The 14314-nt window shown below is 52.1% G+C and overlaps 1 pseudogene; it reads left to right on the forward strand.

Moving 5' to 3' along the window:
• The first annotated feature begins 1112 nt into the window (after positions 1-1112).
• LOC144097928 (uncharacterized) overlaps positions 1113-14314 on the forward strand; it is a 39525-nt pseudogene continuing 26323 nt past the window's right edge.

Below are 14314 nucleotides of genomic sequence, written 5' to 3' on the forward strand. Positions count from 1 at the left end.
GAAGCCAACGCTCCTAGCTTTTGGTTAGCCCTTTCACATGGGGGATGAAAACGGCTATGCTTACCCCCTTTTCTCCTCACCTACCCGATCGAGCTGTGAGGCTGCCCTGCTTGGCTGCTCTATGTTAGAGCGCCAAATATCCCTCGTCGCTAGGGCCTGAGCTGCCGCGGAAGCCAGAGGGGTCCCCCACTAGAGACCTCTCCTAGAATTTGTAAGGGCTGGCTCTTAAGGCCAGTCGCCACTCTCTCCTGTAAACAGCCGTAAATAAATGTTTTCCACCACCACCACCACCGGACCGCGGCGCCGGCGTTTCGAGGGAGGCGAAATTCAAAGGCTGCCGTGTGTGATGTCTGTGCACGTTAAAAAAAACCCAGGCGGTCGAAATTATTCTGGAGCCCTCCACTACACAACCTCTTTCTGTTCCTTCTTTCGCTCCCACATTCCTGCCTTCCTGCCTTCCCTTACGACGCGATTTAGGTGTGCACCGAGATATGCGAGACAATTACTCCGCCATTTCCTTTCCTCAAACGCCAATTTTTTCGCAAAGGCTTGACACACCCTTCTGGCTACATTTTGTGTGGCGATTCAGCAGCGACAGCACATTTTCTCTCCACTTTTCTCGGCACTTTGCGGAATTTTTCATTAAAGGAACGTGACATTTGATGCGATGAGTGATGCGCTGCATCATAAGAGATTTTTTCGCGAATTAGCGTGGAAATATTTCAGTAAAATTCCCAATAACTAGTGTACATTGTCGGTTTCTTTCTACTATACTCTGCAGGCATGGCCTATGCCCCCCCGATTTTTTTAGCATTAAATGGGCTCTTTATTGGCGTGAATGATAAAAATGCCTTTCTCAAGATATGTTTAGGACCTTCGCCCAAATAAAAGCGGTATGTGTGGATGTATACACGGCCAGCGTACCTATGTGCTTCACGCTAGGAGCGTTCCGTATTTTGTCGCAATGACATTGCCGGCTCCTCAAGAGCCATAGTCTTAAGCGGTGCCGCCGTGCCTGCGAGTACCAATCTTCAGATTGTCGAAGACAGGCAGGCCTGAATACATGGTTTACGCGAAGTCTACCGTGTCGAGCCTATGGGAATTACCGAGATATGGAGCGCGTTTGCCGGCGGTGTGGCTCCTCGGACCATTTTCGGGGCAATTCTCGGAGCATTCCTGCGGACGCTGCGGTGTTCACAGCCACCGGAGCGGAGTCTCCGTCCAGCTCTCCCGACGCTGCAGTGATCACCAGCCGAATGTAACGTATTTGTAAGGCCGCCCCTCTTTTCCAGCTGCATACCTTTGCAGAAAGCAGGACGCCGGCACACGCGGAAACCGCTCCCCAGTATAGGCGAGAGCCCCCGAGTACATACCGGGAACGAAAATTATCGCTTGACGCACGGACACCCCCCCACCCCCTTACGACGTGGGCTAACGCCGGGAAGGCACCCACAGCTTCCCGCCGTGCCTCGTGAACAAAAGCGCATTCCCAGAAGGGCCGTGACGGACACCTGTCATGGCAGACAGGCAGTACTCGCCAAGAATGTGGAAAGACAGGCGCTAGTGAACAAAAGCGCATTCCCAGGATGGCCGTGACGGACACCTGTCATGGCGGACAGGCAAGACTCGCCAAGAATGTGGGAAGACAGGGGCGACCCTTAATCTGGTTTCCCGGAGCGACAGACGAACCCCTTCATGCTTATTAGCTGTGTCCCGCCGTCGGTAGCGCGGCAGCATCGTGGGCCCTTTCGCCCCCTCCTCTGTTGCTGACGAGCGACGCGGACCGATGGTGGGTGGCGGTATGCATGCTTGAGGCAAGGATTAGCTCCGAAGGGAGAGCCTGTGGATACTCTCACTTGAGAGAGAGTGGTGGCGTTTTTGTTGTTTATTTAGTTTGTATTGTTAACAAGAATCTGGGTTCGAGGCTAAGCCCCCATCTCGCATGTTATTTTTGATTGGAGAATTGATGCTTTGGGCGGGCCACTGAAAATGACCGCCCTTAGTCATTTGTTAATCAAGTGCTTAAAAGCGCATGTAAACGGATGCAGTCGAGTCCAGTCTGAGCTGAGGCTCCATGCTTAGCATGTAATGTGATGCTACTTATGCTCTAACCTGCCCGGTCGATGAGTAAGGTAGTGCAGTTTGTTCTTTTGTAAATTCAGTTCTGCTTTTTCCAGTTTAACTCTCTGCATATATATGTTGTAAATATATGCTCTGCTGTCATCATCTACAAGCTCGCCTCCTGTTTATCTTCCAAGCCGAACGACACAAGAGGAAGGGTTTGTGAACCACCCTCGAAGAAACGAACGACCTTTTGAAATTCTACTGGAGCAGCACGACAGGCTTCGGCGCGTCTCATCTCAAGGCCAGGCATCGCAGTGACAACCACAGGCCATCCGACACGGAGCAGCGAGGAGCTGTCAAGGGACGACTCCACCTCGGCTGCTGCCAACGCTGGTGGAACGGACGCATCATCCGGGCTCCGGGCGGCAGACAACAGAAGATCTCCGCCGGGTGAGATGGATTTCTTGCGTTTTGTTGAGGCAGGTATGGTGGTTAGTTTGTGAGGCCCATGGTCGATACGAGGAGAACGTTAGCCGCTAAAGATAGCGAATCTAATCCTGAGAATTAAATGAAATGAGGTCGAATCCTCGCCAGGAGCAGCAATCGCTAGAGGGCGGTGTAGAAACGGGGATGGATCAGAACGAGGGAACGAATATGGAGGATGATTTCAGTGTGGAGAGCAGGTTATAGGCCGACGACCAGAGACAGACATTGTTGCTAGGCGCTACAGGAACTGATACAGAAAAAATGGCTATTCGCCGTATGGAGTTAAAAATGTAAATGGAACTACGAATGCGTGAAATTGAATCCAGGGAGCGACTGGCACTTAAGCAGGTGGAGCTTGGGCTGTCGAATGGTCGAATGTCACCGCTTGGGTTGGGACAGAGTGATGAACGGTGTATAGGCTCAGATTCAATATCACAATGTGCGAAAGTCCTTAAGGGCTACAGAATGCCATGCGATGCAGATGTACCATTGTGGTTTGAGGAGGTGGAGAAGCTTTTCACTACTTTCAATGTTCCAGACAGTAGCCGAGTGCACTTAATTTTGCCGGCACTGACAGAGCGAGTCAGATACTTACTTCGTAACCTCGACCGAGCCGAATGCACTGATTACGAGGCTGTAAAAACAGCGGTTCTAGAAGAATTAAAACTCACTCCGACTGAGTACCTTGAGAGATTTAAAAATGCAGCGAAAAGAAAGGAGGAAACGTGGGCTCCGTTTGCGTCTCGTGTGAAAACGTATTTAATGTACCACATCCAGGCTAGAGAGGTAGACTCAAAAGAGGCTTTGACCGATCTCATGGTGTCCGATCGCATTAAGGCAAGCCTCAGCCCGGAGGGCATTGAATTAGTGCGCCTTCGAGAAGGAGAGAGTTGGCTGAAGCCTAAAGAAATATCGAAGGCCCTACAGACCTTCGAGCAAGCAAAAGGTAAAGGGCGGGCTGCGAGACAGATTAAAGTGCCAGTACTGCAAACGGGCCAAAAGCAGGGTAATGTTGAAAAACCCGCAGTAAAGTGCCACCAGTGCCATGGACTGGGCCATGTTGCTAGGAATTGCCCCCGTGTAACTGCAAATTAGCCGCGCCAGCAACAAGCATATCGGCACAGGCGGAGGGTGCAAAAGGTCGCGCTGGTAGATGAGACAGAAGGAAAGAATGCAGCGCTAAACCAAGGCGCGGTTTTAACTGCAAAAGTAGGAATGCCTATGCAAAATTCAAGGGCAGCCGCATCGAGACTACAGTTCGTAGAGCTTTTATGTGGAGACGTCTGCACAGAGGCATTGCTTGATACGGGTGGTGAAATCACGGTAATAAGAGAGAGCATACTACCGGAGGCGCTGGCGGAACCATCGGGGACAGTGAAGCTAGTGTCGGCTTTCGGCAGATCTATTCAGGCGAAATTGGCGACGATTCCTCTAAGAATATCTCATAAAGGAACAATCGCAGACGATCCAAAGATAGGCATAGTATGTGCCCTCACCAATGAGCTTACTGAGGGGGTGGACTGTTTGCTGTCGTCAGAAGACTGGCAGCTGTTTAGGAATCACAGCGATAGAGCGTTCACAACAAGTCCTAGTACTACAGTCAGTATGGCGGCGAATCAAGAACCTAAAAATGCGGCAAATCAGAAGTGTGAGGCACTGGCATGCGAAGTTGGCAGGGTACCAAATGATGACGTTCCGCGAGACGAAGCAGAGCCACCTGGGACAGAAGATGCAGTGGCACTGTCTAGCCAGCGAGAAATGTTTCGAGCAGCGCAGCTCGCTGACGAGAGCTTGAGGAAGGCATGGGAAAATTCTAAGCACGGAAAGGCGGGTATGTTCGTTACTGAGGGAATTCTACACCAGTGGGACTCAATAGCGGGCACTAAAGTGCGACAACTGGTGCTCCCGCAAGAAAGACGAAAGGAAATTCTGTCCTTGGCGCAAGAATCGCCGTGGGCTGGACACCTGGGTCCAAGGAAGACCAAGGCCCGCATAAAGTACAACTTTTATTGGCCTGGTATGGAAAAGGAGATCTCACAGTACTGCCAGTCTTGTCATGGGTGCCAAATACGCTCAGACCGGCGTCACTCTGACAACATACCCATCACCCCATTGACTCGGCCTGAACACCCCTTTCAGGTTGTTAACGTAGCTGTCATAGGGCCTCTTGACACGCCATCTGGAAGGGGTCACAAATATGCTCTGTGCCTTGTCGATTTATGCACGAGATGGCCAGAAGTCGTATGCCTTCGTTCCCTGACTGCAAAGGCTGCGTGTGATGCCCTTTTAGAAATATTCAGTCGAACCGGAATTCCGCAGACAATCTGTTCGGATCAGGGAACAAATTTTAAGACTCAACTCACGCAACTGATGCTATAAAAATTAGGTTGTTCCCCTCGGTTTTCTACCCCAGAACATCCTGAAAGCAATGGCACCGTGGAAAGGTGGAATCGGGTGCTTAAGAATATGCTGTTTCATGTCATAGAAAAGGACCCGCATAATTGGGATAAGCTGCTCCCTTTTGTGTTGTGGGCTTACCGCGAAGTTCCCCACGACACTACGGGCGTAGCACCCTTTCAGCTTTTGTATGGCCGAAACCCGACAGGTCCGCTTACAGTTCTTCGCCAAACGTGGGCAGGAGAAGTCAGTGTACCAGCGATGCTAAGGGAGGAGCCAGCTAAATACTTGAAACAGCTACGGGAAAAGTTTGAGCGGAACAAAGTCTTTAACGTGGGCGATCAAGTGCTCATTTTTGACACAGACCGCACCACTAAGATGGCCCCGAAGTGGTTCGGTCCCGTCACAGTAATTGGGTGTGAGAGGCAACATTCGTATTGGGTAGAGAACGAACAGGGAAAAGATCAGTGGTGCACGCCAACCGGATGAGACCGTACTATGCGAGGGTGAGCCATATTGGGGTGGTGTTTGATGAACATCATGAGTTTGGGGAAGTAGAGTGCGCGCCACAAGTTGCGCCACCGCTACTAGACGAGGACCTAATACCATTAGAAAAGTTAGCCCACCTACGGGAGCAGGAGCAGAATGAAGTGCGAAGACTGTTCACAATGCACCGCTCACTTTTCGATGGCAAGCCGGGACTGGCAAAAGTAGGCGTACACCGAATTGAGCTAGAAGAAGGGTTCAAACCGAAAAAAGCTTTTCCTTATCGGGTGCCTGAATTACTCAAGAAAGAAGTAAGCCGCCAAGTGGAGGAGTTACTTAAGTTAGGATTAATTTATCCTGTAGAAAGTGAATTTGCACACCCAGTTGTGTGCGGGGGAAAGAAAGATGGGTCAATGCGAATGCATACTGACCACCCAAATTTGAATGCAGGAACTCGTTCAGAGGCGTTTCCGATGACTAACTCACAGGAGCTAATTTTTCGGGTCGGCCGCGCGCAGTTTATCACGCTAGTGGATATAAGGCGTGCCTACTGGCAGGTACAGATGGACCCGCACAGCCAAGCGCTTACTGCATTTGTGACGCATGAGAGGCCAGACCACGTGCAGCACGCATTAGAAGAGAAGCTCGATTATTGGCTCTTCGGCGCCGTGATCAATGTCGTCTCTGGCCACAATCCCCTGTCATACTTGACGACGTGCACTCCACACGGGGCAAAATTGGCTAGATGGGCGCTGCCACTTCAGCGTTATAACCTAACAGTGAAACATAGGAAATGCACCAAGAATAGAAACACAGATGCGCTATCCAGGCTCCCCAACCTCACATGGGAGTCAGGTACCACCATGCCAGCCTCGAGAAGGCGTGAATGTTCCCACTCAACCAACGCTCGATGAGCAGGGTGCCGTGTGTTGAAGTCGGGCACTTACGAAGAGAATTCTGCCTGGCGTCTGCACAGAACGGTGCCCGTGAGTGTTGTGCGCAGACTTGTGAAAAGTGATGAACAATGTGGCTTTGTGTGTGCTTCAAATGTGTACTCTGCGCAGTGCATGATGTGGCTGCCCGTTCAGTGAACTGTACAGCAGCATGCACCAATGTTGTGCCTTGTAGCTTTTTTGTTATTGATTGTTTCTTTGCTTTGGTTCTCGAAGATCTGAATACCCAGGAAAAACTCTGCCCCGGGAGGGCTGACATTTGTAAGGTGTAAGTGTTGCTGCCTCTTTGTTAGGAAGCATAAACGAGCTGATAGCAAGCTCGGTTTATACTCTTAGAGGGGGCGTGTAAGGCCGCCCCTCTTTTCCAGCTGCATACCTTTGCAGAAAGCAGGACGCCGGCACACGCGGAAACCGCTCCCCAGTATAAGCGAGAGCCCCGAGTACATACCGGGAACGAAAATTGTCGCTTGACGCACGGACCCCCCACCCCCTTACGACGTGGGCTATCGCCGGGAAGGCACCCACAGCTTCCCGCGGTGCCTCGTGAACAAAAGCGCATTCCCAGAAGGGCCGTGACGGACACCTGTCAGACAGACAGGCAGTACTCGCCAAGAATGTGGAAAGACAGGCGCAAGTGAACAAAAGCGCATTCCCAGGATGGCCGTGACGGACACCTGTCATGGCGGACAGGCAAGACTCGCCAAGAATGTGGGAAAATAGGCGCGACCCTTAATCTGGTTTCCCGGAGCGACAGACAAACCCCTTCATGATTATTAGCTGTGTCCCGCCGTCGGTAGCGCGGCAGCATCGAGGGCGCTTTCGCCCCCTCCTCTGTTGCTGACGAGCGACGCGGACCGATGGTGGGTGGCGGTATGCATGCCTGAGGCAAGGATTAGCTCCGAAGGGAGAGCCTGTGGATACTCTCACTTGAGAGAGAGTGGTGACGTTTTTGTTGTTTATTTAGTTTGTATTGTTAACAAGAATCTGGGTTCGAGGCTAAGCCCAACCCAAGGGGTTGTCCCCATCTCGCATGTTATTTTTCATTGGAGAATTGATGCTTTGGGCGGGCCGCTGAAAATGACCGCCCTTAGTCCTTTGTTAATCAAGTGCTTAAAAGCGCATGTAAACGGATGCAGTCGAGTCCAGTCTGAGCTGAGGCTCCATGCTTAGCATGTAATGTGATGCTACTTAGGCTCTAACCTGCCCGGTCGATGAGTAAAGTAGTGCAACGTTTGTTCTTTTGTAAATTCAGTTCAGCTTTTTTCCAGTTTAACTCTCTGTATATGTATGTTGTAAATATATGCTCTGCTGTCATCATCTACAAGCTCGCCTCCTGTTCAATCTTCCAAGCCGAACGACACAAGAGGAAGGGTTTGTGAACCATCCTCGAAGAAACGAACGACCTTTTGAAATTCTTCTGTATTCTTGGCGCCGCTGCTATTCAGACGAGCCCACTGGCGCCTTCCCATCACTCGAACCAGCGACGGATATTGAACTCGGTCGACAACGAACCGAGAGGGGGCACAAATGGACTCGGCGGAAGCTCCCTCCTTCGGCAAACTGTTCAGCACTTTTTGCGGAGGCGGAAGGAATGCCCTGCAAAGACGTGGCGGTCCTGAGCCTGTTGCTGCTGTGTCAGTGTTCGCAACTGATCAAATGGTTGCCACTGCCCCCCCCTTTAATTTGGTGGGAGGTGCACAATCGAGGTGGTTTCTGCTGCCACCACGTCGGCGCCTCTTGAACCCTTGGGCACGTCTGCGGAGCTCGCGTAAAAAAGCTGTAGTCGACGCCTGCGGCTGCGACTACGTGCAAAGTCCGCGGTGCCTGGGAAAACAAACTGTTTTTAGCCGGGCAGCAAGTTTGCCTTGAATGTAGCTAGAGGTCAGCGTGGTCGCAAGTTTGACCTTGAGTGTAGCTAGAGGTCGCACCATGAGCATAACTGGTGGTAGTCAGGTTCGACACGACGTCAGCTACAGCAGCGGCACAAGCGGCTGTTACACCAAATATCTCTACTTTCACCTATGACTTTTTTCAATTACTCACTTCACCTACCACGTATAGACCTGGTAGAAGAAAAGAAATGTGACAGTTAAGTCGGGGTTGTCTTCCGAAAAAATACGAATGCACCTTGCAGACCTCTTTCCAAGCAGTCAGCTGAGCGCATAAATTCTATTGTTAGTAACGTTTAACAAACTCAGCCGGCGCAATTTTGCGATTTTGCCAACTCTGCACACCCGCCGCGATGGCTCAGTGGTTAGAGCGCTCGACTACTGAGCCGGAGTTCCCGGGTTCGAACCCGACTGGGGCGGCTGCGTTTTTATGGAGGAGAAACGCTAAGGCGCCCGTGTGCTGTGCGATGTCAGTCCACGTTAAAGATCCCATGGTGGTCGAAATTATACCGGAGCCCTCCACTACGGCACCTACTTCTTCCTTTCTTCTTTCACTCCCTTCCATATCCCTTCCCATACGGCGCGGTTCAGGTGTCCAACGATATATGAGACAGATACTGCGCCATTTCCTTTCAGAAAAACCAATTATTATTATTATTATTATTATTATTATTATTATTATTATTATTATTATTATTATTATTATTATTATTATTATTATTATCGACTGGCGACCCGCCGCGGTGGCTCAGTGGTTAGGGCGCTCGAATACTGATCCGGAGTTCCCGGGTTCGAACCCGACCTCGGCGGCTGCGTTTTTGTGGTGCAAAAACGCTAAAAGGCGGTTCACATGCAAGCGATTGAGCGAACTCAGCGACCAGCGGCACGGCGCAGCGATGCTTTTCGCAGGGTTCCGTTTCACATGTGTCGCTCCACAGCGTTTACTGCCGCTGCGAATCTCAGTGTTGCTGGCAAAGAATACGAGCTCGCGGTTGGTTTCGGTGGTTTGCAAACATCAACATGGACAATGTTTATGCATTATTTTGCCACGATTACTCAAATTTTGTTAAGAAATAAAGAACTCTTCTTTTTTAAATATCAACTACTTCTTATCTTGATGGTAATAACATCATTTTTTAAGTCTGTACTTGCGGTGTAACCATTGGCCTGTGCGCTGCAATTGCACTTCGCACGGCCTGAATGTCCCTGTCAGCAGCCTCCACTTCCTGCCGCCTTTTCTTCTGTCGCTTGTTTCCCCTATGTGGGAGAACCTCTGGTGAAGTTGCTGGCATACAGGATGGTCCTGGTTCATCAGGAAGGCCTGGGACACTATACATGCATTCAAATTCATTTGGCGTTGCTTCTACTTCTTTCGAGTCTGGCGATGCTGGGCTGCAGCTGGCGTGGCTCGTCTCGGCTGCTGCGCTGGCCACCTGCACGTGGCTCACTGCGTCGAGGTTGCAGAAGCTCCTGAGTAGAATGTACAGGCTGTTAATTGCTGTCACTTACACATTCAATTCATCATTAGTATCAGTCATTGCTTACCGTCTCTTTTCCATGGAGTCCCTCAGGAACTCCATCTGCTTTAAATGTGGCCAGGCCGTCTTTGCAGTGGCTCCTGACCCACTCTTCTTCCCATCTTTTTTGTCTCTAATTTTTCGCCTGTACGTATCTTTTAGATTTTTCCACCGAGCAATAATCTCCTCAACTGTTTCTGAAATATGGAGCAGTATAGAGCATAATGTTAAACAAGCTAATTAGGAAACAATGGCAGACATGTGGCCCAAAGTTTAGCATGAACATGTACAAATTCTCATCTGTTAGCACACAAGAATATTGCAGAAAATGTTTACAACACACGATTCAGTACGCAAGCACGAGTTTTTTTTCTTCTAAAAGGCAGTTTTACTGATTATGCATGCATGCATGACTGAACTGAGGCACACACATGATGAATGATTTATTTTGCGGACACGCACGAGATGATTTTGCGCGGTTCAGAAGCTGCAGGTTAATGCTACGTACAAGACTACGATGAGCGGGCAGTGCCGCGGGACGGAGCGCTCGCTCTACATACACGCAAGAGACGATTTTACTAGGCTCTCAGCGCCCGGATTAACTTCACGCCTGAGAAACGTCGCCTCCCGCATTTACAAACGTAGCTGAGAACATGAAAACGTGCACGTCGTGCATTTCACGATTGAAGTGAAGGGTACAAAATGATGCAGCTAGCGTGTCTTAAGAACCAAAAACATTTGCTCACGGCTGCGTGATTCCGACAATTTTCATACAGCTCATCTACGCACAATAGCCGGCACACCGAAAAAAAAACACGGAGCAGTACGCAGGAATGCGCGGGGACATAAGACAGTTTTTGACACGCTGCAGAATCCTGCCAGTGTGACGAGGAAAATTTGTTGGCTGCACAATGAAAAAATATGGCTGATAATCTTCGAGCTCGCCACAAAGCGTGCTTTCACTTATCGGTGTCGTCAATTGCTCGAATTGCGTCCCTCACTTCTTCCCAAAGGGACTCCTTGGTCGACTTATAGCGGAAGATGTTATCTTTAACATCCCATAGAAGTGGGCGCTTGGATACTTCGATGATCAGCACCTCATTGAACAGTCCACGCGACATGTTGTCATGGTGTTGATAGCACGTGTAGCAAACAAACATTGTCGTCTTTCCCGCGCGGATCCTCTTCTTGTCACGTGGCTTTTCCGCCGTGCAGTCATTGGTCAGAGGGCGGAGCTATCGCTCTGTCGCTGCGAAAATTTCCAACTTGTTGGAACCCCGTCGCTCCGGCCCGTCGAGCCGCCGCGACGGGTCGAAACAGGTTTTTCCGTCGCTGCGACAGGATTCGCTGGCATTTTCGCTTGCATGTGAAACGGGCTTAAGGCGCCCGTGTGCTGTGCGATGTCAGTGCACGTTAAAGATCCCCAAGTGGTCGAAATTATTCCGGAGCCCTCCACTACGGCACCTCCTTTTCCCTTTCTTCTTTCACTCCCTCCCTTATCTCTTCCCTTACGGCGTGGTTCAGGTGTCCAACGATATATGAGACATAATGCGCCATTTCCTTTCCCCAAAAACCAATTATTAATATTATCGACTGGCGCCTTTCCTTCCACCCCGCGGCGACGAAGGCCAATCCGCAGATGAAGAGGATCACCGCCGCCCTGCACAAGCTCACCGCTCGAGGCCAGGGCATCTCCCAGCAAGCTGCGCTGCGTCTATACAATGCCACAGCTTTGGGGCGGTGCTCTATGCGCGGCCGCTCATCACGGTGCTCAAGCCGTGCTGGAAGAAACTCGAGCTTCAGCACCGCAAGTCCCAGCACGTGAGCCTAGGCCTGCCCAAAAACTAGCAGTGCGCCGCAACGTTGGCCGAGGCTGGAGCGTGGCCACTTGAGCTCCAAGCAGAGCGCAGGGGCATTGAATCACATCGTCCGGCTTCACCGCGCATCGGACGGCGGCTCGCTGCTGCAGCGTACGCGCTCGCACCCGCGCTCACGAATGGGCGCGGCGCTGCTCGAGTATGAGCAATTGACACAAGGCCCGCCCCACTAAGACTCCTGCGGGCCCTGGCCTGCTGGCTCGGAGATACAGCGAGAGATCGTCGGAATTGCGGGAAAGCGGAGCACACCCCTCTGTGCTGTGCAGCAGCTGGCCAGAGCCGTCATACACGAGGAGCTCTAGGACCATCTCCTCGTGTACACCGACGGCTCAGTGGCCCGCGACAGCTGCTCCCTTGCTGCGGCGGCCACCATCCCCGCCCTGCGACTGCACAGCCCGCAACACGCAGCCTTCCTGGACTCCTCCACCACGGCGGAGTTGTTAGGGATCCGGCTCGGGCTGGACCTGCTGCTCACCCTCGGCCCGCCACCGCCCAGGAGTGCTCTGCTGTTGCACTCCCGCGCACCCTCAGCCGCCTGCAATTTAACGGCCGCGGTACCCCACTAGTGCGGGAAATTCGCTCGCGCATCGAGCGCCTCGCGCAGAGAGGTTGTGCCGTGCGTGCACAGTGGGTGCCCGGTCATTGCGGCATCGCCGGCAAAGAAGAAGCTGACGATCTCGCGACCGCTGCACACCAACTACCTGCCAGCGATCTGCCCCTTGCGCTGGAGGACGTGCGTGCGGCCATCCACGACCATCTCCGAAAGCAGCACCCCGACCCACGCATCGCGGGAGGTGAGCGCATCGACAGTGTCACCGCCTGTCGCGCACTTAAACGGTCACAACGTGCAATGATCCTCCGCGCGCGCATTGGCTGCGAGTGGCCCGGGGAACGACGGGTGCGTCACGGAATCGCGACGAGTGATGTGTGTGACGGATGCGGTGCAGTGGAAACACTAGAACACCTGCTCCTTCACTGTGCCGCGTTCGCCGATGCTCGTCGCGATATGCTCACGGCCTATAGGGCGCAAGGCAAATTACCAGACTCCATCAAGACGCTATTGTGGCCGCAGGGCAGTGCGCGCACTCGTGAGCGAACCTTGGTTAGCCTATGTGCATTCCTCGAACACACGGGCTTGACGTCCCGTCTGTTCTCCGTCAGGTAGTTCCACGCGGTGACCGAACGCTCCGCGAGTTCTGCCTTGAACGATTAATAACTGGACGCCCCACTCCAGTTGTAACCATCACAGTCCTGCGCGCGTGTGTGGTTTAATTTCTCTAAAATGAACTAATCACGCGCACAACCTGGACACATTTCTTATTGTGTAAATAGTTTGTACATATTACTTCTCCCCCTGTCCTATCTTTCTGTCCCCTCACCTCTTTCATTTCATTTCTCCATTCTGCCTGCTATCCTTGATTTCCGCTGCCCCAGCTCAGGTGCTTCAGCATCGATGGCAGATGCCGGGGCTGGCAAAAACTTTTCCTTCCTTTTTACTATTATTTTTAATAAAACCACTACCACCACCATAAAACGCCTGATTTACCGGTTTCTAACCCGACCGCGGCGGCTGCGTTTACATGGAGGGGGCGCTAAGGCGTCCGTGTGCTGAGCGATATCAGTGCGCGTTAAAAATCCCCAGGTGGTCGAAATTATGCCGGAGCCCTCCACGATGGCACCTCTTTCTTCTTTCGCTCCCTCCTTAATCCCTTTCCTTACAGCGCGGCCCAGGTGTCCAACAATGTATGAGACAGATAATGCGCCATTCCTTTCCCCAAAAACCAATTATTATTATTATTATTATTATTATTATTGCGCCCAGTAAGGACGCATGTGTGCTGTGCTCCAGCCCGTTTTTTGGTAAGCAGCAGTTTTTTCGTTGTGCCGACTGCAACAAACGTGTACACGCGAAGTGTGTCACTTGGAGTGACGACGAGCTGCAGCTTTTGAAGTCCGGCTCGCGACCATTCATGTGCAATCTGTGTTTGTCGTCTTGCGGCGGTGCTAAGCCTAGTGACGGTGGCGTGTCAGCGGCTGCATTCCTTTCTTCCACGGCCCACCAGCCCCATCACCCGACCGACCCGACCGGTTCCCTCACTTCCTCTACGACGGGCGAACCTGACGGTGCGCTTGCCTCGCTTCGGGCTCTCCTCCTCGACGCACTTGAGGGAATCTCGTTTCTGAGTGACGAGGTCGCCCAGCTGCGGGAGGAGAATGAGCGCCTTCATGATGACAACTCGCGGGCGCTCGCTCTCCAGGCCGAGGTCGTTGCCTCTCTGCGGGCTGACGTTCGCAGCCTACGCGAGGAGCTTGCGAGGCGCCCTGCTTCATCGCAGCGTGATCCGCCTTTCGTCGAGCCCCTGTCCGCGAGCAGTCCTTCCCGTATGCTCCAGCCATCCAAGAGCTACTCTGCTGCCCTTCACTGTGGGATGGCACCCGTTGATTTGGCCACCTGCGCGACATCTGTATCTGTTCCCCCACTTATAGTTAACTCGCCTGAGGCGCAGAAGAAGCACCGAAGCCCAGCCATCAATGGCTCGTCGAGCTCATCCCGTCTGAACGTCGCCAGACCTTAGAAGCGCCCGAAGGCTATTTTCGTCTCCAAGCTGTGCCCTATGACAACGTCGGATGATCTGACGAACCAT

Source organism: Amblyomma americanum, chromosome 1, assembly GCF_052857255.1.
Source record: "Amblyomma americanum isolate KBUSLIRL-KWMA chromosome 1, ASM5285725v1, whole genome shotgun sequence".
NCBI lineage: Eukaryota > Metazoa > Arthropoda > Arachnida > Ixodida > Ixodidae > Amblyomma > Amblyomma americanum.